At 39.2% G+C, this 26,420-nt stretch overlaps 1 protein-coding gene and 1 long non-coding RNA gene across 2 annotated transcripts in view; one reads left to right on the top strand and one right to left on the bottom strand.

Moving 5' to 3' along the window:
- Nucleotides 1-26,420, bottom strand: part of LOC143902489 (uncharacterized) — a 137,362-nt gene that overhangs the window by 29,652 nt on the left and 81,290 nt on the right. The gene's annotated exons all lie outside the window — the stretch shown is intronic.
- The window catches only part of Klu (zinc finger protein klumpfuss), a 65,211-nt gene continuing 63,433 nt past the window's right edge, over nucleotides 24,643-26,420 (top strand). Inside the window, exon 1 of the mRNA XM_077415441.1 lies at nucleotides 24,643-25,636. The gene's annotated coding sequence lies outside the window, so the exon portion shown is untranslated. The remainder of the gene's footprint in view (nucleotides 25,637-26,420) is intronic.

The raw sequence follows: 26,420 nt of genomic DNA, 5'->3' as shown, positions 1-26,420 counted from the left end.
ACAGGCTTCGCTCGAATGAGGTTCCAACGCGGCCCACCAGTAACGAGCCGCACGGTAACCCGTGCAACCTGCACGTACATATATCGGGGAGGCCGAAGAGATACGGGGCCCGAGATACGATGATCTTCCCGAGAATCGATCCTCCCTTAGTGGCCACGATCGGCTGAACGCGCGCGCCATATCGATCAAGCGTACGCTCGTCTCTCTTAGCATAAACAGCTGATCGATCGGCACCGCGCGAGATTCAGCGCGATTCCGTAATCGGCGATTTCCCTGATCCGAGATCGGCACTAAGGGAAATACCGGTCGCGAACGCGCACGGCTTCAAATTTGATGAAAGATATTACATTGTACGCGATGGGCGGGATTGAAAAGTTCCGCGTGCACCGCTCGAGCGATAATCGCGAGTACGTGTGTAAGATTTAATGAATAAACCTTCCCCCGTATGTCTGCAAAAGGCCGTTAGCTCGAACTTCCGGTAATGGAACCGACCAAACGCCCGAAACTTGACCAAAGGTCAGACGTTCATATTTCATGTGATATAACGTTCAAAATTCGGCAAATAAGAGGCAGAAAAAATCTGATTACTTAAAAATTTTTAAAAGGCTATGTATGTGACGAAACGTAATCAAGTTTTATTTAAATGAAGCTTAATTACATTTATATTTATAATATTCTTTAATTGATCACTCTTTAGTCATTTATTTTTCTCTTTTTTACATTCGATCACGAAAGTCGAAGTGAGCATTCAAAACAAAAGTCTTGTAGAGAGATAACTTCATTAAGCACGAACGGTAGGAGGACCACGCGGAATAACATTTATCTTGCCACGAGAGGCAATGACTATAACGAACAAGCGAAGTTTTAATGAAAAACACGGCATGGATCATTAGCGCTGAACAATATTTACGAGCGGCGAGCGCGTGAACGGCTTAGATTCCGGCGTAAACCGGGGGTATAACAATTTTTCTGAACCAGCTTTCGCGCGCACGCATCGCCTTCCCTGCGTGCTAATGGATCGTCAAGCTCTTTCTTCCTTTTCTTTTTTTTATTTTTTCGAACGCGTACGAGCCGAAGTAAAGGCCGAGGATTTCACGAGCGGCGTCGTGCATGTTCATTGGCCGATCCCGCGAAAGTAGGAGCGCAATTAAAAAGGGCCGCGTAGAAATCGTACGATACGCAATTTGGCGCTAAGTCCATGAAATACCGGCGACGTTAATCGCCCGCGCTACCTGGCGCACGATCATAAATGTAAGGCGTAAACGCGCCAGGAACGCTACGGTTATCCCACATGTTTTGACGAGGCTCATCTCGAGAGGGCGGCGGAAGGAGAAGGAAGCCGATGAAGTCGAAGTGGTCTCTCGGAGCCGCCTCGTTAGCTATCGTTAGTGACGTTGCGCTCGTCGAAAGAAAAGCTCTTGCTCTAGCTAAAAAATTAACCTTTGCATGGGATAATACTAATATACCGTATTGGAATTTCTGATACGTCACGTGCATGCAGTATGTTATATTCGAGATATTTTTTGCAGACACAACTGAGCGATTTCAATGCTCGGTGAAGCGACGTTGCGCCAAGAAAGTTCAACGTCTGCATACTCGATGCATATTTACGCAATGATTCAAGAAAACAGTCTATTCTCGAATAAATGCACACTATATCGATAACTCTATCATTTTGCATGTTTGCAAATAATTAGACGCGCATGCCTTAATAAAAGTAAAACACAAAATTGTACTTAAAAATGATAAAGCTCATATGTATAATCGTTTGTATATGCATCATGAACGTCATCGTAAACTAAACTGTTGTAATTAAACAAATTTCAAATATTTCTAAAATATATCGAGTAATGAATTTATCCAAATCTGATATAACCTCCACAAAATGAACTTTTTTGTATAGCTGTACTTAACATTGCCAGTTTTTAATCGTGCATGGAAAGAATTATCGACGGTGTATATACAAACTCGAGCGTAAAAACAAATGCACCTGGTAACAATTATCATAACAATCCGCAAACAGTTATTCTTCGCAAACCTAGAAAAAATCCCAAGAAGAGAAGCGCACCTAAGAAGAGAACCAATTAAGCAGCTTTCTCGCAGCCGAGTATCGATAAGTTACCAATCTCGACCGTCACGGATTATCAAATAATGTTAAATGTTTCGCGAATGTTCACGGAATTACCGGTAAGTAGATACGCCATGGAAGAACGGAGAGAAAGAAGAAAATGCCGGAAACAGGAACGAGTAACGCGTTGCGATAAAAACGGGGCAGAGTTGGTTTCTTCCGTGCGAAGAAAAAGACGGATTTATTTTTCGGCGAAGTGAAATTAAATTTTATGTCCAGCGGCAATAATGAGACCGTTGGTAAACGCCAGAACGAAGGAGAGAGGAAACCACTATACGAGATGATAATTTCACCGCGTAAAAAGGCGAATAGCACGAACTTGCATTTGAGCTTTTTTCATCAAGTGACTGTTCATCTCACGAGACACTTAATTCCTATACTTACGAAAATAAAGAATGAAACATTTTCTAAATTCGTATGAAATAAAACAAGTAGAAAAGCAGGCAGATCTACGATTCAATCTCTTAACGTATCGCTTATAAATTCGCGGATTGAAAAACAATGCTCGAAGAAGCGAAGAGGACAGGAGATATTGCTTTGTCAAGAAAGGTATAGGTATATTCCCCGTGAGAGCATGTCGAGGTGTTCGTGGCCATCGCGTGGGCGGGCACGCCGATAGAGCCTACATGCTCCTCGGCATGTGCAAGCCAGACTTCGTGGTTGCTCGACTTTTTCGATTACCTTTCTGTCTTTTTTATTTGCCGCCACATCGAGCCGCAGCGCGATGGGGCTCATCGCCAAGAAAAAAAGAGAGAGAGAGAGAGAGAGAGATGCGATGTTCGGCGCGTGGGAGGAACGCTTCGTTCGTTCGTTTCGTTGTGTTGGAGAATCGAATTTTAATAGCCTGGATGCCATTGAAGATCCTGGTCGATCGCGCAACTCCCGCCGCAAAAGAAAGCGAGCGACGGCGATGGCGGTGCACGGTTATCGATTTAAATATGCGGCAAACATCGAGTAACATACTTGTAAATATTGAAAAATGTCATTTTTATTCGAGAGCCTCACACTATTCTTTCGGCACGCGATAAGACACAATAAAATACTGACTTGTATTAAAGTCGGTAAATTAAAGCTACGGTTCGTTCGATCCAAATTGTACCGTTCAATCTAAATTAATGAGAATTGTCACATATTCTTGTAAGGACGGCGGAATTTTAATTAAGTTCCTTTAACCGATATGAAATTAGCACACGCGACGTTACGCGCGAATGCGGAGATTAATTCGAGCGAATAAATACGCGACTACGACCGCGATAATTACCGTCGACGTAACCGACATTGTTTTCCCCTTCATTCCGCAACAAGATACGCGCTAATGGGCGCGCACCTGCTCGCGAATATTGGCTCTTCCACGAAGACTCCCGCTTCGACGAAATCGCATCGCGGAAGATTCAAGGCACTCCGCCCGTAGATTATGCATGCCTGTCCTCCTACTCCTCCCGAATGGCGAAGTGGAGCATCGACTGCACCCGCGGTATGAATATGCAACGCGCGTCCATCGCGCGCGTGAGCACAAGCGTGTTAAGCCTCGTCTACAGTTGAGAGCACGCGGGACAAGCTCACATAACATGCAAATCTACTTGTTCCCGCTTAAGTCATTCCTCAATGTATACTAAATAATAACAATTAAGTTAACAACATCAGTGACAATAATAACGTATAAAGTGAAAGAATTAAATACATAGGGAAATTATAAGATAATGCACAAGAATGGCATAATATTGTTACATATGAATAAGATTTAAAAGTCATCAATAGAAATACATAAATTCATGAACGATACTAAAGTTCTGAGTCGATCGTAACGACATTCGGTACGATACGAAGTACAAGCAAATGTCTTTTTGAGCGTGTACCAAAAAGCGATTCGAATCTCACGTGCGTCGGGACTCGCCTCAACATCCGCATTAAGTCCGGTCTACATAATAGACCGCAGTTCGCAAAACGCAAGACACACGCACAGAGAGATTAGATTGACATGTAGACTGTGCGTGTGTCTTGCGTTTTGCGAACTGCGGCCTATGTAGACCGGGCTTTAAACATCCTCTGCGAAAAATGTACGCGTGCTCGAATGTGGAAGCGGCTTGAAGGCGCGCTCACACGCGCGTACGGCGCGGCGGCGCGGCGCGGTGACGAATGCGTGCCGGGACTTGCCGGGTACATCGGTAAGCATGCGTGTAAAATTGTACGTGCGACACATGTGCGTGTCGAGGGTGAGGCTCATGTGGGTGACTCTCTCCGTTCCACCCACACGCTACGTTCGCTCCTTGCTCACGCGCGACGACCGTACCTCGAATGGTAATAAATATCAATGAACTCTCTTTGTACCTGTCCCGCGTTAATTACCCGAGACCATTTCTTACTTTCACGAGACCTAAAGAAACCCCAAGGAAAATAAAGGTTCTCTTAATTACACATAGCGGTCGTCCCATCCCGGCACTTTCATTCAAGTCCCGGCTCAGAGAAGGTATTAAAAGAGGGGGCTTTCGGGTTTTAATACCGTTAATGGCCCCATATAATAAACATCATATTAATAAGATATAGTGTGCTTTAACGGATGTATCTGCCATTCGAAATCTCGATAGCGGAAAAATCGCGTGATTTAATCCAGTAAATTAATTTTATTCCGGTGATTCGTTAACTCGGGATTCTCTAAGTGAAAAGACACTGGGAGTGCAGATTTAATTAAAATTCCTTAAAGTTGTAAAGAACGCTGTTAGAATCTTAGAAGTGCATGTAGACGTAGACGGTTGGAATTCGCAGCAGGTAACGCCTAGTCGCCTAATGTATTTTTAATTTATTGTTCATATAAAAACTAGATATAGGAATATATTATAAATATGTGCATACTATATATAAATGTGTCCAATCCATAAATATGTTGACGTTAAATTTTATATGAAAAAGTATACGTATTGTAATTTACCTTTTCCGAAGTCTTCAGGATAGAAACATCAGTGATTTTAATTTCAATAAAAATGTTTATTTTAATTTATTACTACATAATAATACGTCTTTATTTTTAAAAAAATATGATTAAATTACTATAGATATTATTTTTACAGATACTGCAGACACATGACAATACGCGTCTTTTATGCGTTGGCGATCCTCTTGTTCACATAAATTATGCTGCGCCAGATAGACCCCCCAATGCCCGAACATTTGATTAAAATTATCTGTTGATACTTGTACACACTTAATCTTATGCAGGCTTTCTCCTTCGATACTTAATTTACGCGTGTTTATCGTTCACGTAACAAACGAAACTATTCTGCATGTTCAAAATTGTTTTCGCGCTCAACAAATAAAGAAAAATGAGCATAAAAATTCGAGATAATAAAGAGTAATTTATACTTTTTGGGGGAAAGATGTAACAATTTAGGAAACACGCTAATAAATCTTGATGTTGTTGGAACGTAAAAAATTCAGCACGTAGGCAGGTACGATCGACAGAAATTGATTCAAGATTGTATAAGTGATATGTATGATAAGCTCGTGTTTTCTCATCAACAATATTTTTTGATACATATTATTGCACTTGCATTGTCAAAGCTGATCACGTCTTTCGGGGGGGACTCCATATACGTCGCGTGTGGAATCGATATCCGTCTCGTAAAATCTCGTGATACGTCGGCTCACGCATTATGTCAACCGAGAGGATACCGGATTTATACACGAATCGTCGTCCGACCGGCGCCTTTATCGTCGCGCGTTCAGGTTTTCAGGGTTGTCGAATCGGTTTCGGTTATCTAAATTGCATCGGAATCGATGTCGGTGCCCACGGCTTTGCCGCGGCGTCATAAACCAGCACCTGTTGATACCGACGCGTGCACGGGGTGGTCCCGCACGTTGTCGATGGACGACGTGTAAAAAACACGGAGATTGCAAATACTTCCACTTGAAATATAATCGTTGAAAGAATTCATTTCTTTTTATCATTAACGAATGTGCCGAGCTCAGCAGACATATTTTACGTAAGATAATGATAAGAAAGATAAATGGAATACAAAGTATATTCGGAATAACTGAATATTTTAGAAGAATTCTTTTTGTTGCAATTCCTTTCTCAATCTTTGCGATAAGTGAGCAAATAAATCTCAATTAAAGTTCCTATTGAAATAAAATCAAACTAAAATTAATTGAAAAATTGTGTTATTGCATCTTTCAATTAGAAATTTCTTTACTTTTATGTAGAACATTATTCTAATCAAACCATTTAAAAATATTTGTTTTATTCATGAGAAGATATTGTTCTCAATAATCTCAATATATTTTCTCCCAATATTATTTCTAATTCATTACGTATAACTTATTGTTTTGGTATTTTTCAATAGATTAAAAATATTATGTACAAATGTATTATGCCCATTTTTATTAAAAATTATTATTCAATCAATCAGTTGAATCAGTATGAACAGATCTTCATCTGTACGACAATATTATCCCATTTTCACGTTCCTCTACTTGTGTCGCCATACTTCGAGCAAGCGAGCCACCAGAGAAATGGTGCAAAACTTGTTTGAGAGTTGGGATATTTTGAGTTTCCGTTGGCAGAAGGACCGCGAGAGAGGAATTCCTGGAACTGATCGACCACACGAACGTCCAACTCCTACCGCGTGCCCGCGTCCGCCAGAAGGTAAGCCAGCTCACTTCCTTTGTGGAATATTTCATCGTCTGATTAACGCACGGCCTCTAATCACTCACACGCGCGTTTCTCACCGACGACGCGTTTGCGGCCTTAAGCCAATACACACGAGCGACGAGCGCATATACTAACCGCAGGACTTACACGAGTTCGTCGCGCAACACTTGTCACGGTACGATAATCTGACATTGAATAATGAACTGTGAATAATTACGCAAGGTGAAAGGCACGCCACCGGCTCTTCTGGCTTTTCGGAACGTTTTGACGTTCCGAAAGACTCGCCGTCTAACCATCGATCGTGGGTGAGCTCGTAAAGTCGAGGTCGATGTGCGACCTTCCAAGGTGACCAAGATGTGCGTTTAAACGTAAATCTATGCGCAAACTGTCTATAAAATTTACATTCGTTATTACATCGTATTATCATTGTACGAAAGTTTTTCCTTACGTACTATTGTAATCCATTATTAAAAACTGGAAATTTTTGCTTGCAAAATCTTTTTTTCCTTCGCTTCTCACTTAAATACGCGTACAGTTATTCTTTTGCAAATCAATTTCGTAACTAAAGCTGCGTTCCCACTATACGCGTCGCGCGTCGCGTCACGACGCCGCGACGCCGCGTCATGAGTTATCCAATCAAAACGTTTCATTTTATGACGTCATTTCCGACGCGAGATATTGTTGGAAATGACGTCATAAAATGAAACGTTTTAATTGGGTAACTCATGACGCGGCGTCGTGACGCGATGCGCGACGCGTATAGTGGGAACGCAGCATAACATTTTATACACTTACATCTCTCCATACACTTTCTATATTTTTATCAATAAATCCCATTTTTTATGTTTTACATTGTTTCTTTTATTATTTGGAATGCTTTTCACCATTCTATACTGCAATGGTTATTTAAATAATTGTTATGTATATTATTGATTTATTCATTCTATATTTAATTTAAATAATTATTACATCATACTTTGACTTGATTACTATAAATAATGATTAATAGTACAGTCAGCAATCAATTTGATTACCAATAATACTATTATATTATATACCACGCATTTTATACTTTGAATCGATTCCTGACGCAGGATTAATTCTAGCAGGTGATAAATATTCATACTCTTTTTTCGTCCTTCTTCTTTTGTACACCTGGACGATTATAAAAATATTATTTTCTATTTTTATCTTTAGAGAAAGCGGAATAAGGAAGTTTAATGCTTTCAAATTATTTCCTATTCCTAGGCATCATTACGAAAGCAATTCGATTATGTTCCGTATCTATGGAAGAGATTATATTCTTATAAACTGCAATGATTTATTGGTGGATTGACGTTGCGCGCTTAAAAGAGAACCGTGTCGAAACACCGAGAGACAAAGACGGAACGAGTCGGCTCTACCGGCTCATTAATTTTCTCTATTAATGACTGCAATCAGCGGTACAAGTGTGCCCGGTGAGCGCTCAATTCTGTTCTCGATTACGAATGATTCTCGAGATACGATGCCGACGCCTAATCACCATCGGTAGGAGCGCCGGTAATCATTGAAGACTCGGCAAAGATCTCTCTATCAACCTTATAATATTGTCTATTCACGTTCAGTATTCCAATGGAAATAAATTATGGCAATCTATACCACAAGAACCAACTACCGGTGATATTAGCAGATATAGATGAAATTCGGAAACAAAATCATTCAGAATAAAATTATTCCTAAGAAATGATATCTCGTGAGAATAATTTATCAGATTTTAGAGCAGACTTGTATTTTTTTTAAACGATTTTGATCATTGATTTTTACCTATACGTTAACAAATGCGTATGAAAATTAAAAGATCGGAGGTCTTAAGAACTTTCCAAAAGAAATAAATGTAAAAAAATTTTTGAAAATCTATAAACTTTAAAGAATCTGAGGATACGAAATTTCAGGGATGCAGATCTCCAATATTTCAAACGTGTTAAATTTAATAATTTACAAACTTAAGAACGCAAGGTATTAATCAAGAGGACATTAAATTCTCCAAAGATTGACCAAGATGCAAATTAATCCACACTACTTAACATAAATAACAAGTATATGATAAGTGGTCGCAGGCGACTTGGGTTGTCAGTTCTTCGCTAGTTGAACGGAAAGATAATCCTTCGCTGAAGGGCTATGAAAGGAGCTACTTCATGGCACTCCTCTACTCTACCGCAAAAGAGAGAGCGGACACATATCCTCCTTCCATTCCTCAGCTGTCCGAGTTTCCCACAGTTCTCCGAAGGGGTGACCTTTGTTTCGGATAAGAAGGTCTAGCCAACTATCACCCTCCTTCTCACTATGCCCTATCTTAGGTCGGTTTTCACTACCAGCGATTTATCGACGGCGAATTGTGAAAGTTTATGTACCGAAAGTTTATGCGTTGCGCCGTGTTTGCGCCGAGCTCTCTTAACGACCGGTTTCTCTTTCCGAGGGATGATCGAGGAAAGCACCCCCCTTCTTGTAACCCCGTGAAAACGTGATGCGTATCGATTCATCATTCTGAGGGGAACTTTGTGCCCACCAACACCAACGAATTACGTGACAGCTACGGCTAGTGTTATTTCTTTGAAAGCGCGTAGAAAAGGCGAGAGGTACAAGGCATTTCAAAATCGCCGTTGCACATTTTAATGACAGGTGTTAGAAAAATCACTAGCGATTTTTATTCAATATCGAAGTACTGATAGTTTCTGAAATGTATAGCTTGCTTTGAATATTAAGTGTCAAAAGAATCTTGTAAAGTATTTTATCATCACAGAAAAGTTACTTTTATTTTATATTAAATATATACAAATTTGAAAAAGAGATGAATACAGAAGAAAATCCTCAGTTCATAAAAAAAATGTATATGGCCTGGAAATATTATTATTAAAATAGGTATCGATAGCATTGTCAAACAGTGATTTGTGCATTGTGATAACAATTTGTGTTTAAAGTAACAATAACATATAAAACGTATTAAAATGATAATTAACATCATCATTCAACTTGATCTATCGAGAAATACACTTGCTACACTCATCGAACGGCTTTCACAGCACTCAGCCATCATTTGAATAATGCACGAGTCAAAAACTGAATATGGATGGACCTGGGGTAGCGGCGTGTTGATCTTACGAAAGGACAATAGCGTACAGACAAAGGTAAGACAGAAAAGAAGTCGATTTGGAGATAAATAAAAAAGAAAGATCGATTCCATTCGGAATGGATATCTGTGATATGGCGGGGGTGGAAAAGACGACTGAGAGAGAACACGACTGTGTGGTGGGCGTTTAGGGGACCGGTTGTATATACATACGTGTATGTACATGTGTGTGCACGTGTGTGGCTTTCCTCTGTGCGATATGAACCGGGAGCTCGTTAATGCGCGTGCATGCCGTAACATAATGCGCCATCGAGCAACGCTAATAGTTGTTTCGTACCGACGACAATCTCGTGAAATAGGCCCCCTCGTGCTGGCCCATGTATCGTACGCCAGTACTTGTACGATTCAGCCGCCCACGCGGATCGCGGATGATTCACGCGACGCCTCCTTCGACGAGCCGACGCTCCTAAAGGATTGTAAATTTGTCTTCTTTACTTTCTTTATCCGAACCGTTCTGTATATAATGCGCCTTCTCCTTCACAATGCTCAATGAAAACTGACGACCACGCGTTAAATTTTCATCCTAACTTCTTTGATGTCTACGTAGCGATTTGCACAATTTAGCTTAACGAGTAACGATCTATAATAAAATTATGACGATGATGTGTTAATATTGTACGTCAAGTAAGCTATTTTATGAAGATAACGAGATGTAACCTTTGTTAAAAATCTACTAATAAATAATAAAGCTTTATCTTTCAATTAATTTTTAACAGTTTTTAACTTTATCTTAAATTTCAATACCGATATAATTTATTTCGCAGTTTAAAAAAGTGAACTGAGAAATCCAATCAAATTTTGATAAGGAACGATTTAATAATGTTAAAAGAGAGATTTGTTTTTATCGATGTATGTACTCAAAAATTCACAGACAAATGAATTGTCTATATTGTAGGAAATTTTCAAAAAAATTCTAATTTAAAAAAACACTACCTTTGTCACTACCTAAAACTTCGGTCAGAGCAAAATATTTTATTACAGGAAAACGCCCGTCAATTTGTGCCGGCTCGACAGTAACTCTCGTTGTAACAAGCGGCGTTATTACGTCGTAATGTCAGAATAATGGCAACTTTTACTAGAACAATGGTGTTGGCGACACAACGACGTACCGCCGCCCCGGACACCTTCGTTCGTGGGCAAACACGATGTTTCTTTTTCCCCTCTCGCAAAGAAAGGCACCGTGTGGTGCAGCACAGACGCGTTATATTATGTATCGCGGTCTTCGCCACCTACGTGAAAATTTTAGAGGGACACGACAACGGGATGCGGCGTCTCTCTACTTTGCATACGCGGATCTTGTTTCACTAAAGCACGTGTTAGATTTTAATGTATGCAATAACATATTTTGCTGAAAGCAGCATAAGGTGTAAACAATAAACTTTCCGTATTACATCACTAATCCGAAATAAAAATTGAAATACTCTATGTGGTATATTTCGCTTGTTATACAATTTTGTTTTTAATATTTAAAGAAATTATGTATTTATATAAAATTTTTTTTTCTATATTTTAATCAACAAAAAGATTTTTTAAGCGGCAAAAATATATCTATGTCAAAACTAATCAATAATATGATGATCAAATCTTATACGTTTCTCGTTCTGCTCAAGAAATTTTAAAGCACGATTTCGGTGGTGTCATTGACCTTTGGAAAATAGCGTCCAGGTGTATGCCGAGACTTGTTTTCCGGAATCTCGGCACGCATGAAAACGCAATCGGATGATACCGATGGAGGGTACCGATGGAACGCTTGGAAGACGAGTCTCTTAGCTTTCCCAGCTCTAAACACGGTAAATGTTCCCCTTCGCATCTTGCGCGGTCAAGAGGGTGACGTGTTCACGTAACGAGAGTGTGCTATGTAAAAAGGGGGAAAAAGTAAGGAGGGGTAAAGGAAGGGAACGCAGCCCTGCAGTTCTTCAAAAATATGCACCGGCGGAACGGGCGCCGCGGTGTGCGTAAGAACACGTGTGCTTGCATCCGTCGAGAAAACGTGGGGGGTAGCGACGAATATCCCCACGTGGGAGTGGACGCTTGAAAAATTCCTTCACAATACCCGTTCCCCCACAAGTCCGATCCAGAGAAATGTCATCGTTCTTCGCGTAATGCGCATTACTCCACCACAGGTCGGATTCTCACAGTCGAAAAAAACTTTCGCGAGTTGTGCCATAAAATATTACTGCGATATTTCTATACTTTATTTAATTTTGAGAATATTTAAATCGTTTTGCTTTAACTGGAATTCGTGGAACTGGATTTACCTTTTTATCATTTCTCAATAATTAATTTGGTCAAAAACGCAATTGTACATTAATTGATAAATTCCTTCTGTCGTTTCTTTACTATATTTTTTACTTCTAATTTGTTTAATGTATAAAATTCAGAAGAAAAGAGAGAGAGAACCTAATTTCTAAAATTACAATTTTACGTACACGCGTTAAAAATTAAAAATTTAACATCAAGTTTCAATAATAAATATTTCTAACACCGATTGTTAAAATTTCTTTAAACTTAAGAACTCTGCAATGCGATTCCGATTCTTAGTACAAGCATCTGTCCTTCGTCAATTTTACAGTTCATTGATTTTATAATGAATGTTAAGTCACCTGCCGGAACTTTAGCGGGAAAATTTCGACGATACCAAACTCGCAGCCCTGCGCCCTCAGTGCGTTAAATCCGCGGATCCCTCGCATGACGTGTCTGTCGGCTGCACGTATGGGTCGAACGTGACATTAAAGGTTCTCCGACGGTGTTTTGGCGGGAAGCAATAAGATATGTCTTGCTTTTGAGGCGCGCCTGCGTGCCTTGCGCAATTCCCACACGAAGACTGTATACGCACCGAAATTTTCCCCTCGTCATCCCCTCGTTAATAACTCCCTCGACAATAGAGGGACCGTTCCTTTAGGTTCCTCGAACAGCGGGAGGAGGGGGATGCTGACTGGATAAAGGCCGCCAGTTACCACCTGGAGGCACCGTGCGCCTGGAGGCAACGTGGGAGCTGCTGGTTCGTGATATACCAGAGTTATATTTTTTTATATTCGCAAATTTCACATGCAAAAATAAGGAGATGAAATCCGGACGCTAAAAATAAACTGCATAAAAGTTACGTAAATTTATGTTTGTCTCAAATTGTTACTTGAAATTTACAAACTTTCGAATAAAGAAATTTGAAGGAAACAGTAAAAATATAAGAGATGTATTATATTAAGAAGTTTTGCGAGATGATAGTTTTCCCGAGAATTCTGTTTTGCTTCATAATTGCAACTTATAATAGAATCACGAATTATACATATATAAACACTACTACTCATGCGGAAAGAAAGTAATTTACCGATATAGACAAACTTGACGATTTATTGTAATATAGATGAAACTAGCAAATAGCGACATAATATAGAGTATTAGTTTGCAAGATGCAATATAAGGCACATTTATCATTGCTCCAGAGCAATTTGCGATTCACGATCAGCGTGAATCGTGAGGCATGAATCAGAGAAATGAAAACATGTATAGAAAAAGATTTCTACAAAAACTCAAGGATGCCGAACAGATATTAGAATTCGGTAACTCGCCGATCGATAGATACAGTGTAAGGCATATCACGATCGGCATTCGAGCAATTTGCGATCTGCAATCGACGAGGACCGAGAATCGCGTACCTGTCGCGTCGACAGCCCGAGGCTCGCCATCCGCTGATCCGCCCTGTGTCGCGTTCCTCGCGAACGCGCGGATAGGCACGGTTTATTCGGAGTTGCATTGTGGAGCGACGGGCCGAGGTCAGGAGATTCTGAATCATCACGATCCTTATCGGTCCTGTCGACTCTCCCGAGTTGCACGGGGAAAGGTATCCGAGACAGGTAACCCTCGGTTGCCCGAAGATAAGTCACTGCATGTCTAAGCGCCGTAGCCGATTATCGTCCTCGTCGATCGTGCTCGATTATCTGCAATTCAAAATGCCACCAAGACGACAACGAGGATGACGATGACAACGACGACAACGACAACGACAACGACGTGGAGAATGACGGCGAAGTACGCGGCATTATCTTTATGCGGGAGTGCTTCTGCCTCTCGCGAGCACCGATTTTCTCTCGCTCGCAATCAGAGCAACGTTGGTTACGTCGCTCGCATTCGCATACGCGTCACGTAGAAAGCCGTGCAATTTTTGACACGACAAATTGAAAGACTTCGCATTGGCGAGCCGAGTCGCGAATGAAGTCGGCAATGGAACAAGAGCGATTGAAAAGAAATGTTATTTCTATTGTAAACCGTAGTAAATTTTTCTCGCATGAAACTTGATCACTATTATTGTAAATTAAGCTTCAAAAGTAACAAAATTCAATACACGCAAAAATGAAACGTTATCAATTAGTGTAAAACAAATGCGGGCATGGTGAATGTAATAAAGATTGTTTACGTATGTATGTACATAACAAAAAAATTTGTTACTTCCAATCACATCAGCGCCCTTATTCCTTTGACACAATTACATTTGGCCTAAACGGAAGCAAAACATAATCGTACACATACCTAACGTACAACCAGCCTCTGGACGAGCAGATCACAATCACATTGTTACCAAAACACTACTTGGAGCAGCAACAACGGTGGACCTAATTAAAATGCCGGTGCGAGTAGTGGAGGGCGGTCGTGGGAAAGGCCACAGAAATAAAGCACAGCGAGATTTTCGAAAGACGATATCGAGAAACTCCCTGTTTCCTCGCAGAGGAGGCCTAGCCAGTATTTCGGCGACCCTCGAACCCTTAATCTAACCCCTTCGAGACGCGAACGTCTTTAATTTGCATGCGCGCGGTGCATTACATCTCCCTCTTCCTCCCTCTCTCTCTCACTCCTTCATCCGCATATGTTTTCGTTCTCCTCGTTTGACCAAGTAAGAGCGACAAGTAAAAACGTGACGTGACGTCACGTTACTGCGAGAAGCAAGCAACCCCCGGCGAAACAGCTGCTCGCAAATTTCTCACGCGTCCAAAAGCCACCGCGAGACAATTGAACTTGATTCCGGTTCGCCTGGGGTGGCTTCCTCGAGGTGTAAGAGACGAGGGCGAAGAAACGAGGGAGAGATCCGGTCCACCCATATGGGCACGCACCTTCCGCCGCGAGAAGCCCGCTCCGATGACGCTTCCGGAAAAATCGATAGACAGGTGGAGCAGATGCAATCAGGATATAATACCGCGTGCTTAGATGACACGGAAATCACCGCTGAACGTTTAAGCGAATCGCTTAACGTTTCATTGGCAATATTTCGAGATCAAATATTACCCGTTATTAACATTTGTTCATTATAAATTTTTAATATAGCTATATTAAAAAATATTGAGTTAATGATTTTTAGAAATATCTTCTATGGACTTATTCTATGGAAATTATGTCGTATAAAAAAAAAATCTGCAACAAACTTAGAACGGTACACGCTATTTAAAATAAAGCATGCAGATAAATAAATCTCAATAAAATCCTTAAATTCTGTAAGAATAGACCAATGATTCTTTAGGTTATCGTTTCACTATGACATGATTTTATAGTCAAGCAGCAGTCCTTGTTTACGATATATTCTTCTTTTAGGGACACGCACACGCAGCCGATCCTGTTAAATCCTGGATTCGGATCCTCTCGTCGAAACGCCGCGCCGCAACGATCAGCAGCGGTTATCGATGTCGAACTATCTCCAGACGATTCGGCAATTCGACCTCATATTCAGAACGGAGGTCCTTGCGTCCTGATCCCGCTGTTCGACTCGGCTAGATATCCTGAGGTAATATGCATTCGCCGGACAGCCGAATGAATTATGCAAACTCCCAGGGACCCGATCCGCACAGTCTTTATGCATCGATTTCTCCTCTTCCTTCTACCTTATTTTCGTTTCCTTTCTACGACGCGTTACCCACTCCTGCTGACCTAGAACTTACAAACGTCTAGGAAAAAAATGTAAGGATATTCCAGACGAATATGGCTTTAATAACAGTATTGGGCCTTATTCTTATTTTTGCCTGGTTTAATAACAAATAAAATAATTAATAACTCCATCAAAATCACTCCAGACTGCCTCGAATAACTGTTACTTGACTATTACTTTTAGATGCAGTTATGGTGACAATTTATTATATCTAAAATGCAAAAGTTATTAATAAAAAATCAACAACTTTCAGTTGTTGATTATGATTATGTAAGTTTGATAATATAAAGTTCTGTGTAAAAACTCTTACAATATATAACAGATTAATAAAATCATAATAGAAATGTAATAAAGTATACATAATACTTAACGGAAACCTCTTAACATTAATGCGTAATAGATAAAAGTGATGTAAAAAAATAGGACAGGGAGTGATGCCAAGCGATTGTTTGTTATTCGCAACGGCACTAGCCGAAATATGAAATGCGCGCGTGTTGCTAAGCGAATTCAGGTCCGATCTAGCAATGGAAACTGCACTCGGCAAACTTACGGATCTAAATTCATTTATTCAACCGCGCGCGATCGACGCAGTCTGGTTTCCGCAAGCGATGCAAATACCAAACAACGAGGCGTAGGTCTGTTTGCAATTGCCTCCCACTGCCACTCCGTAGTATCATCGCCGTTAGATCTAAACATAACCAGCTATAGAACACTTATATTTATATCGTATAACATTGTGTCTCTGGGAAAATTGAGCGATATTCGGATAGTTGATGCTATTTACTATACGAAAGTCAAAAGTTTAAGAAAATATATCTGTCAAAGTTGATAAGTCTTTGTACTTTATAAGAATACAATTAATTTTAAAAAATGATTAAAATCAGATATTTTTTGAAGCTATGGTTAAAATGTACTTAACATCAATTATTATTTGTCGTACATAAAGGAACAAAAACGTAGAAATATCTTCGCGTAACATCGACATTAATTTTTTCAGTTTCAATCATTGTTGCATCGATATATATAGTACTGATTTCGATCACTGTAGTGAATAATTAATGGCAGGTACATTAATTTTTTTTCAAACCCTCACAGGAACGTTCTGGGAAGTTGTCATTGGCGCGACTAAAAGAGGTGGAGTCCGATACGCTTGAACGACCGCCGTGATCGATAGAACGATTCCTCGCGAAACTCGTATTACATATTGCCGACGTGAAACAAATACAAGTTGCCTAGTATTGGAGCATAGAATTGCAACGTGACTATTGCCGGATTGCAGTAATGTGAAAACGTTTAATCGACGCAGCATCGACGACACTCCGTGTGCGATTAATTATTCACGACGTCGATAACTATGTTGCGCGTCCGCCTGTTAATCATTTGTTATATCGGAGCGCACGAGCTCTGCGTGCCCTCGTTCGCACTTGGCAAATGACTTGATTTACTAAGATCGGAATTAAGATTAAGTAACGATGAATTTATATTTAGATCGCTTTTTCTACCAAGACTCGTTTTTCTATACGTATGTGTCTACGTAAAAGGTATTCCAGTAAAATTGCGTGCATCAAGATTGTAAATACTTATATGATTGTACGTTAGTATATACGTTTTTCTCTATTCATTAGTGATACATTCATATATAAATTTAATACATAGGTATAAAATTAAATAGAGATTCATAATTCCGTGCCAGTACAAAAATTTATCTATCGTTTGTCTAATTATATAAACTTACTGATAACGTAAAAAATTTTACAAAAATATTTTCCTATATGTAATATTAATTATTTAGATTCCCAAAATTATTACTGGAGTAGAAAAATATAAGAATATATTATTTTCTCTCTCCTCTTAAACGTTTCCCTATCCGAGATACCGTTAAACAATCGTTGTTATGGCCGGTTGTCGTAAGAAAACAGTCCATTTATTTCATCTCGGTTGAATGAAATTAATAACCACACCGCACCGGAAGTGGTATGTATCACGAATATTCTTTCATGCGCGTTGTACTCACTTTCGTATTATGCTTGGTAATTATCAAGTTACTTCACACGTTTGTTCTCACCGCGAAATTCCTCAAGTAAACCGTTTGAAACAAAGAACGCAAAATTTTAATGAGATATGTATATATGTATGTATGTAGGTCCAGAGGTATGTTCCGGGACTGTTTACGTTTTTTGAAATGTACAGTCCTGGAATATAACGCTATATATGTAATTAAATTCAAAAAACTGTCCCGAAAATTGCCGTAGGACATCAATTTTTTCCAGGACAGTCCTGGAAACTGCCAAATGTCCCGGAATAATACCGATATCAAAAATAAAAGTCCCGGAACATATTTCTGGACCTACATATATATATATATACATATCGGATTAAAATTACTATTAAAATTATATATATATATATATATATATATGAAAAATATATTATATATATATAATATATATATATAATTTTTTAATAGTAATTTTAATCCGATATGTATATATATATATATATGTAGGTCCAGAAATATGTTCCGGGACTTTTATTTTTGATATCGGTATTATTCCTGGACATTTGGCAGTTTCCAGGACTGTCCTGGAAAAAATTGATGTCCTACGGCAATTTTCGGGACAGTTTCTTGAATCTGATTACATATATAGCGTTATATTCCAGGACTGTACATTTCAAAAAACGTAAACAGTCCCGGAACATACTTCCAGACCTACATATATATATATATATATATATATATATATATATATAATCGGGAATGAATTATTCAGTATAATCTAGTGTAATTTTAATGATTATTTGTGTCATACTGTTTTAAAACTTTGATAAAATAATTATCAATAAGTATTGAAATAATTGACGTAAGATTGATTCGCAATTCAAATTGCAAGAAATTGATTTTGACAAAAAAGAAGATCGTGTAAATTTATTTTTATCTTTGCAAAAAAGAGAAGGAAGAGAAAGGAGAGAGCGGCCATCGTGTGTCGCGGTTCATGACATACACGACAGAAGATGAATGCTCTGCGCTTTTGTGAGCGAGCCGCAACTCCTTGGGCGGGATGCGTGTTTTCTTCATCCCGCTCCGACACCGTATGTGTACTCTTATGATGAATGTCGACATTAACTGAAACAATAATTCAATTAAGACTACCGTTATTCGCGGCTCGCTGGCGTCGCGAGGTCGACAGGTACGTTGCTCGTGCGCGCGTGCCCATTGTGTATACTGCCTGTAATATTGATGTCGATCGAACGATATACGACTGAAAGTCATTCGTAATTGATACCCGATTTAACGTTGTTATGAAACAGAATACGTCGTGGTTTTAAAAGTATATCTTATAAGACCTATACACACACACGATATAAATACATAATTAGTGTAATTTATCGGGTATTTATTGCTCTTCCATGAAGATTTTATAACCGCACAGTTTGTTGATAAATCCGCAAAATTCTTTATTTATCTCAGCTGTCTTTACTTAATGTCTAAACTCAATGCTTTTTCCTTCTAATAAAATATAATATGTTATCAAATATAAATGCTGTTTATACGATAATACCGCATCAGAACGGAATGTCATTTTGCTTTTCTTTTGCAATTCTTCTTTCAATCTAAAGAAAAATTAAATTCAAACTACAACTACTACTGTCTTGTTTCAAAACGTAAGAAGGAAACTCGCGTTTATTTTACAACACTGATTCGATCAAACGAGTTTTCGTACTCTCGGGATTGATGAGTGCACGGGACCATTGTTTCTACGTTTCGTCTGCGGCTTTCGGTTTCCACTCTCGCTCTCGGCGAGAGATAACGGCGTAGGAGAGAGACAAGGGTCCCTCACCGAGTATAATTATTAGTCACGCTGTGGTCAGGGAATGTATACCTGGACGCGGTCTGACCGAGACCAGCGTAGATTCCATGTTATTTCCACTGATTACATTCATTATCGGATTTAAAGTTAGTAGACCCTTAGTTAAGAGCGTCCCGAGCGTCTCGTTGGCCTGCCGAATGCTACGAATCCGACTAAGACTTCTGATGCACGAACACGGCGAGGAACCGCCGAGAACCGTATATTAATTTTATTAAGCCGCACCGATTATTTTGATTTGTGTTGTTCTCCACTGCCCTACTTCACTATTTCTTGTTTTGCTATTGCGAAAAAAGTAGACGTTTCCGCCGTTATTCCAAACAACCAGACGAAATCGAATGCAAGTTTCATTATTATTAATGATTGTTTGTACGTTTATGTGCGTGATTAATAGTTTGATTATGAAGCTACAATACAAAGTACTTATCAGTAGTAGTAGCAGTAGTGCTACGCCCACGTAAGATAATGCGAAAGTCACGTACGTGTATAAAACACGTGTATCAAAAATATTCCGAAAATAAACGCTTGAGAGTACACGCGTTCTAAAACGTTCCGTTATTTCTCTCGTACGGCGGGATATCACAGGCTCTAGAAAAAAAGTCTCAATCGAGTGATCAGGTCGACGTTAGGTTATCGCTTGAATTCAAAATACATTGTCGAATATTCACTGACTTTTTAGCGCAATTAACGATTAAGTCATTCTTGCGGTTATAAAGATAAAGTGGTTGACATATTCTTTTCTTAATACTAAAACAAAACAAAAAAACGCACATCTTGATTATGTTTTAATCGTGTTTTGATCACGAGTTTACTAAGACGTTTTCAGTAAATTGTAATTACGCGTCTGAATCTTTATAATCTAATATTAATTTCAATCTAATATAATCTTTTTTTAATTTTCATTTTTATACCCAAATTATAAGTGATTTTTTTTAATTTAGAATAAATAATGTTTCTAATCACACACAGCTGCATATGATATATATTATATATTATGTTTTACAAGATAAATTTGACCTTCTCATATTGCAGATGCATCAAAGCATGAAATGGATCAATGAAATCCACGACAGATTTTTCCGTCGGGCAATGAAATTGCTGATCGAACGATGTCATATTGGCCCCGATCGATACAATTGCGGCCAATTGTCGATGTTCCCGTACCCGATCGATTGAATTTGCGGTGGGTGCTCGACACAAAAAACAATCCCGCCGTATCAATGCCGATGCGAATGGTACGATCAATGAGTGGTGTTCGAAACGCCCACACTGAAAGTTACGCAAACACCGATAATACGGTTTTATCAAGTTTTATTCATAAATTGTCCGCGTGATTCGTACAGTATATTTCCTTCAGCCTTCAGTGTGTCTCGTGATTTTATGTATCTCCAGCTTTTATTTTCGATTTTGTTCGATTTATTACTCACTGGCGAAGAAAAAGTAATCTTATCTGTTTTATTTTCGAATTAGTCACGATAAATAAATACAAAAATAATGTCAAGTAAAATAATTATGATAGATAATTGAATTTGCTTCTTTAGACATACGATTATAAATTGGTGCATAATTAAAAGAAATAATATTGATATAACACTAATATCAAATATTTAGAATCAATAAAATCGATGTAATGGGTAATACCAATTGTTGTAAACATATTACGATAATATTATTAACATATATAATAACTGTTTAATTCTTTATACTATATTTCATATTTATTTCATATATCATCCTTGATCTGTCAATCGTGTAAATAACATTCGCTATTACATATTCCAAATCGTGGCAATTGAAAGAAAGATTAAACGCAACGATGTTTAATTTATGTATAACTTTATATAAATAGATAACTTGATCGTTTATTTGAATGCTCCCAATAAGCCTTCAAATCGTTAGTTTGTTTCTGAATAATAATTTAATAATTAATAAAATATTTAATGTTAAATATTGAAAAATACTTCTGTATAATAAATAAATTAAAATTAAAACTATTAAATTTTAGTCTTCTGACAGATGTATACGATTATTCGTTATATTCGTGAAGATATTAATTAATCATAAGAGTTAACTTATTCTGCGCTAAAATTAATTGCACAATTTAATTGTATACGTAAATTGAAACAAAATATCGTGCACAAAAAATTCGTGATATTGTTAAAATCTACAACTTAATTATTATCCGCGAAGCTTCTACGTAATATATTTTGAGAGAGCTGGTCTCGATATGTCAAACGAGAGATGATGCCGAATAAACTCGTGTCTGGCTCCACTATCGATACATTAATTAAAACATCAATGCTCGGCCGTGACTGGCAGCGAACTCACGCCCAGATTCAATCATTCAAATTTAATATAACGTAGTATTTTTATTTTGCTCCTCTTCTCTTACTTGACGTATCTCGTTCTTCCTTTACGACGCCTGTTTTTAGACTTGTTCTACAAGTCCGTTTTCTTTCATTCCGTTTACTCTTGCAAAATTTCCCACATACAAATTAATTAAAAAATGTATCAAGAGCAGAGTGATTAATTTACTCAAATAATCAAAAAATTTTTAGATTTGGATTATCTTATTAAATATTCATAATATATCACGCTGCTGCTATACTAATAAAATAAACTTTAAAAAATTTTATATAAATTATACATATATATATATAATAAAATAAATATATTTAAAATATAGATGAAATTTCTCTGATAGTTCTATTGCTTAAAATTTCGCATTATATAATATATTATCTATAATGTATATATTATCAATGTTTTTCATTGTTATTAAAACGATATTTGCAACATATTCAAAATTTAGTTTACAATTTATGTATTTCCTAATAAAGCACGCAAAGAGATGTTTTCAGCAAAGAACCCTGTATAAACCTCGCCACCAGTTGCTTCGAAATTACATCACTTCGTGTACAGCTACGCGCAGCGTGGGACACGACGAATAAATCTCAACCCCCGGTGGACGCGCCGCGCCGGGGGCGGTAGCTGACGACTTCCGAGAGGAGCGGAGAATAGAGTAGTACGTGCTCTACCCCCGTAGAAGGGCGCGTCTCTAAGGGAGGAGCCGGGCAGCGAGGATGCCGTCGAGGAGGCGGTGGAGGAGAAGGGACGAAGAGAGGTATCGGAACGTGGCGTGGGAACGGAGGGAGAGAATGCTCGCCACCCCTCTCATCGCCGACTCGCTCATCGGAAGGGGAACAACGGGGGAAGCGGGGGAAGGTGAGTTTTGCAACCCCAAGTGATGGTCGACAACGAAAATCGTCGTCGACACTTAGTCGTTTCTCGTTCATTGACGCGCGTGGGTTTGTTTTTCAGTCTCGACGTGAGACACGCGAATTCGTTATGTGCGATTCATAACAGAAGAAAAAAAAATTCTAGCTGAAAATTCTTTCTTCCGGTATAAATACATATTAGCCAATTTACGCTTTTACCATTTACCAATTTATAGAAAATTTTATTGTTAACTTGTTCTTTATCGACGCGTGCTGTCGTAGCCTTAAAGAAGAGTGCAGAAAATATCGTGAAAGGATATCGTGTGCTCTTAGTTCTGAAATAATTCTAGAAATTATCGATTGTTATTGTCATTTATCGATTTTTGATATGTTATGAAATGAATGCCGTCTCCCAGAGAAATTGTCAGCTTGCTACTTACATGAAAATCTCTTACGATGGTGGAGGTAATACATCCGTCGTACGTAAATGAGGAGCGAAGTTTTAAAGCGGTGAGTACAGTAGATTATATAAAATAGTTCATAAACGATCATATTATTATGTTGCATCGTATTATCGAAAACATTCGATAATTTTGCTAATAAGAATGCTACCACTATAATCCGTGTAGGTAGTCTCGTGTGTGAAACGTTCCATTACATTAATCAATATTACACGTGTATGAAAGTTAGATTCATTGCGCACACAATTTTAATAGACATTTCTTTCAAAAGCCAACCATACAAATGTCCTATTTATGTCTATTCTATAATTGATTTGTTATTCTTGATAGAAGCGTTTTTATACTGAAAAAGATCATGCAATAACATTGATTTTATAAATAATGAATTAAACTGATGTAACGTCAAATTATTCACGGCGGTCAAGTGTTAGCCGTAGTATATGATTAACAATAAGTTGTTGATCTGTATATGTAAATGTAAATGTACATGTCAAGAGAAAGAGAAGCCAAAGTAGAGTTTTCTTGCGAACCAAACGACACTCTACGGATACGTATGAGAAACCAAGGTATCGCGCGTAATCGAAGGAGATGGAGGAGCATACGAATCGCAAACGAGAGGCTGAGATCGGTGGAGAGAATGAAGTGGAAAAAGAGAGAACGCGCGCAAGAGAGTCTGACGCGGAGAGAAGAGAGGGTGCCCCATGAAGGGGGAACCCGGAGGAACGAGGGGAGACCGTGCGTGCCCCACTCCCACTGACCCTCTCTCTCCCTACCAAGGCTCGTGTGTCGCGTGTCCCATCTCCCACTTCTCTCCTACCAACACGTACAACACCGACACCACCGCCGCCGCTGCCGCGAATCCGGTGTACCCACACGCGCGATCGCGCGCGCCCATGTGTGCATCTGCAAATGGTTTTGCTGTAGTTGGCCGCGCCAGTATCCACGCATTCGTTCCGATGAAAAATGTAGTAGGTATCCTATCGACGTGAAAGAGAGAAAGAGAAAGAGAGAGAGAGAGAGAGAGAGAGAGAGAGAGAGAGAGAGAGAGGGAGAGAGAGAGGGTGGCCCGCGCGGGCTATGCAAGATTGGAGGGGAAGGCACAGGAGGGTACGTCGTACGTGTCGGAGATGCACGCGCGCGCACGACGGTGTGACGGCGGCCACGCGTGTGGTGGAAAGAGAGACCCCGTCGGAAGAGAGGAACGAGAGGACGAGAGAAGAAACGAAGGAGAGAGAGGTGAGACTTCTCCTCGGGGGCCTTAGTCGCCGACTGTCCGCTACTACGCGCGGTGTTAACACCACTATCATCGTCATCGTCCGGGCCTCTCTTTCTCTCCTTCATTGCTCTACCTATCCCTCCTACTCTGCCCTCTCCTCCCTTTCCCTCTCACCTGTTGCAGCGCACCCCTTTGATCCAGTCGTTTTCGTGCGCCCCGCTTGAAGATCGCACTTCGCAGCGACGCGACGCGCGCTACCTCGTTCAGTATCCTTGGAGACTAACTGCCACGTGTCCTAGAAACAGCCAGGGTACGACTCGTGGGTACGAATCGAATCGTGGGTATTGATTGAAAAGAAGTTTTAACCGTTAGCGCGCATCACAATGGAAAATTATTGCTTGTGAAAGAGCAGTCTCTCTCGAGAAAGAACTTCCAGAATATCAAGAAGTCGTAGTCACTTGTGAGTTTCCAAAACAAATAATGTCGGGTCGACGGTTGTAATCATTCGAAATTTCGTCGAAGTTGGTCTATTTACGGATTATTCACCGAACTATAAGATCAATGACACGACTACCATGGATGTGGAAAGTGTCGAACGGAGTATAAACAAGATTGTTATACTCTACTACGTTCAATATCTCCGAGTGTACTTCAAGTATGTGTGTTTCACTCGATATCGGCGTTGAAAGTATCTCTGCAACTGTTTTCACGCGAACTATAAAAGAGCGACCGCGGCGCAAACTGATGGACAATTTGTCAGAGATAAGGTTGTCGAAAACTTGAAAACAAAAGAAGTGGAACACTGCCGATGAACTTGTGGCCGTGTCAGTTCCCTTTTCATCCTAGTAGAAGCTGACTTGTTTAGAAAGTGAATTTTCAAAAGTGTCAGACAAATGCATATGAGTCCCAAGTGAAGTGGAGTGTTGGCTACGAAGTGTACTGGCGCATTGAAAGGTGCTCTCCATCTCGTCGTCACCATTGAACGACCGTCGATAAACGGATTCACGCTGCCATCTGCACGAGAGGTGAGATCGTCGCGAAAACGTGATTCCTTATCAGAAACTTTATCGAATTTACATACCATTAATTTTATCTTAAACCAGACTCTGCTTACATAAACAAAAAAAGCTATGGAAGAGTTAGCAAGTCATTCAGACTAAAATATTCGATTATTTTTTATATTCTAGAGTTAAATGTATTTCTCTAATATATATTTTAATTAAAAGACTAAAGGCGAAAGAGTTAAAAGACTGTCTTAATAAAAGATCGTTGATATAAACAAAGGTTCGCGACTTCTCACATTTATCAGGATGGACAAGACTGAATTAGTGATGGAGAAATGTGGCGCTGATTTATTAAACAAACCCAATGCCCGCAGAGTTATGAATATTCTGTTATAATTGTTTATCATGTTTACATTCAGTTAACCTCGTTTTACTAAATTGCAAAGCATATCAATATTATTGGCGTAATTTTTGTGTAAGATTATTTAATTAATTGTCTCATATTCTTTCACTTATAAACTATTTATCAAATCTAAGATATACTTGTACAAATTTCATGATGTATTAAAAGAAAAGGAAATTTCTATTAACATTATATGAAGCGCTTAAACGTTACTCACGTCGCCAGAGATTATCGGCGGGAGATATCACAAAAGTTTGTCTGCTAATTGCTTTGGGACAACGGTGGACGGGGGTGACGTATGCTGCAACGAATGTCATTAAAAAGAAATGGCCGTTTGCCTTATCAGAGATCGTTAGTACCGGCGTCTGATGTCTGTCTGCATCTATCGCTCCGAAATATTTA

Source organism: Temnothorax americanus, unplaced genomic scaffold (assembly GCF_048541705.1).
Source record: "Temnothorax americanus isolate GAGA-0224 unplaced genomic scaffold, ASM4854170v1 Scaffold4, whole genome shotgun sequence".
NCBI lineage: Eukaryota > Metazoa > Arthropoda > Insecta > Hymenoptera > Formicidae > Temnothorax > Temnothorax americanus.
Note: the sequence above shows the minus strand (reverse complement) of the source record. Positions and strands in the feature narration are given on the sequence as shown.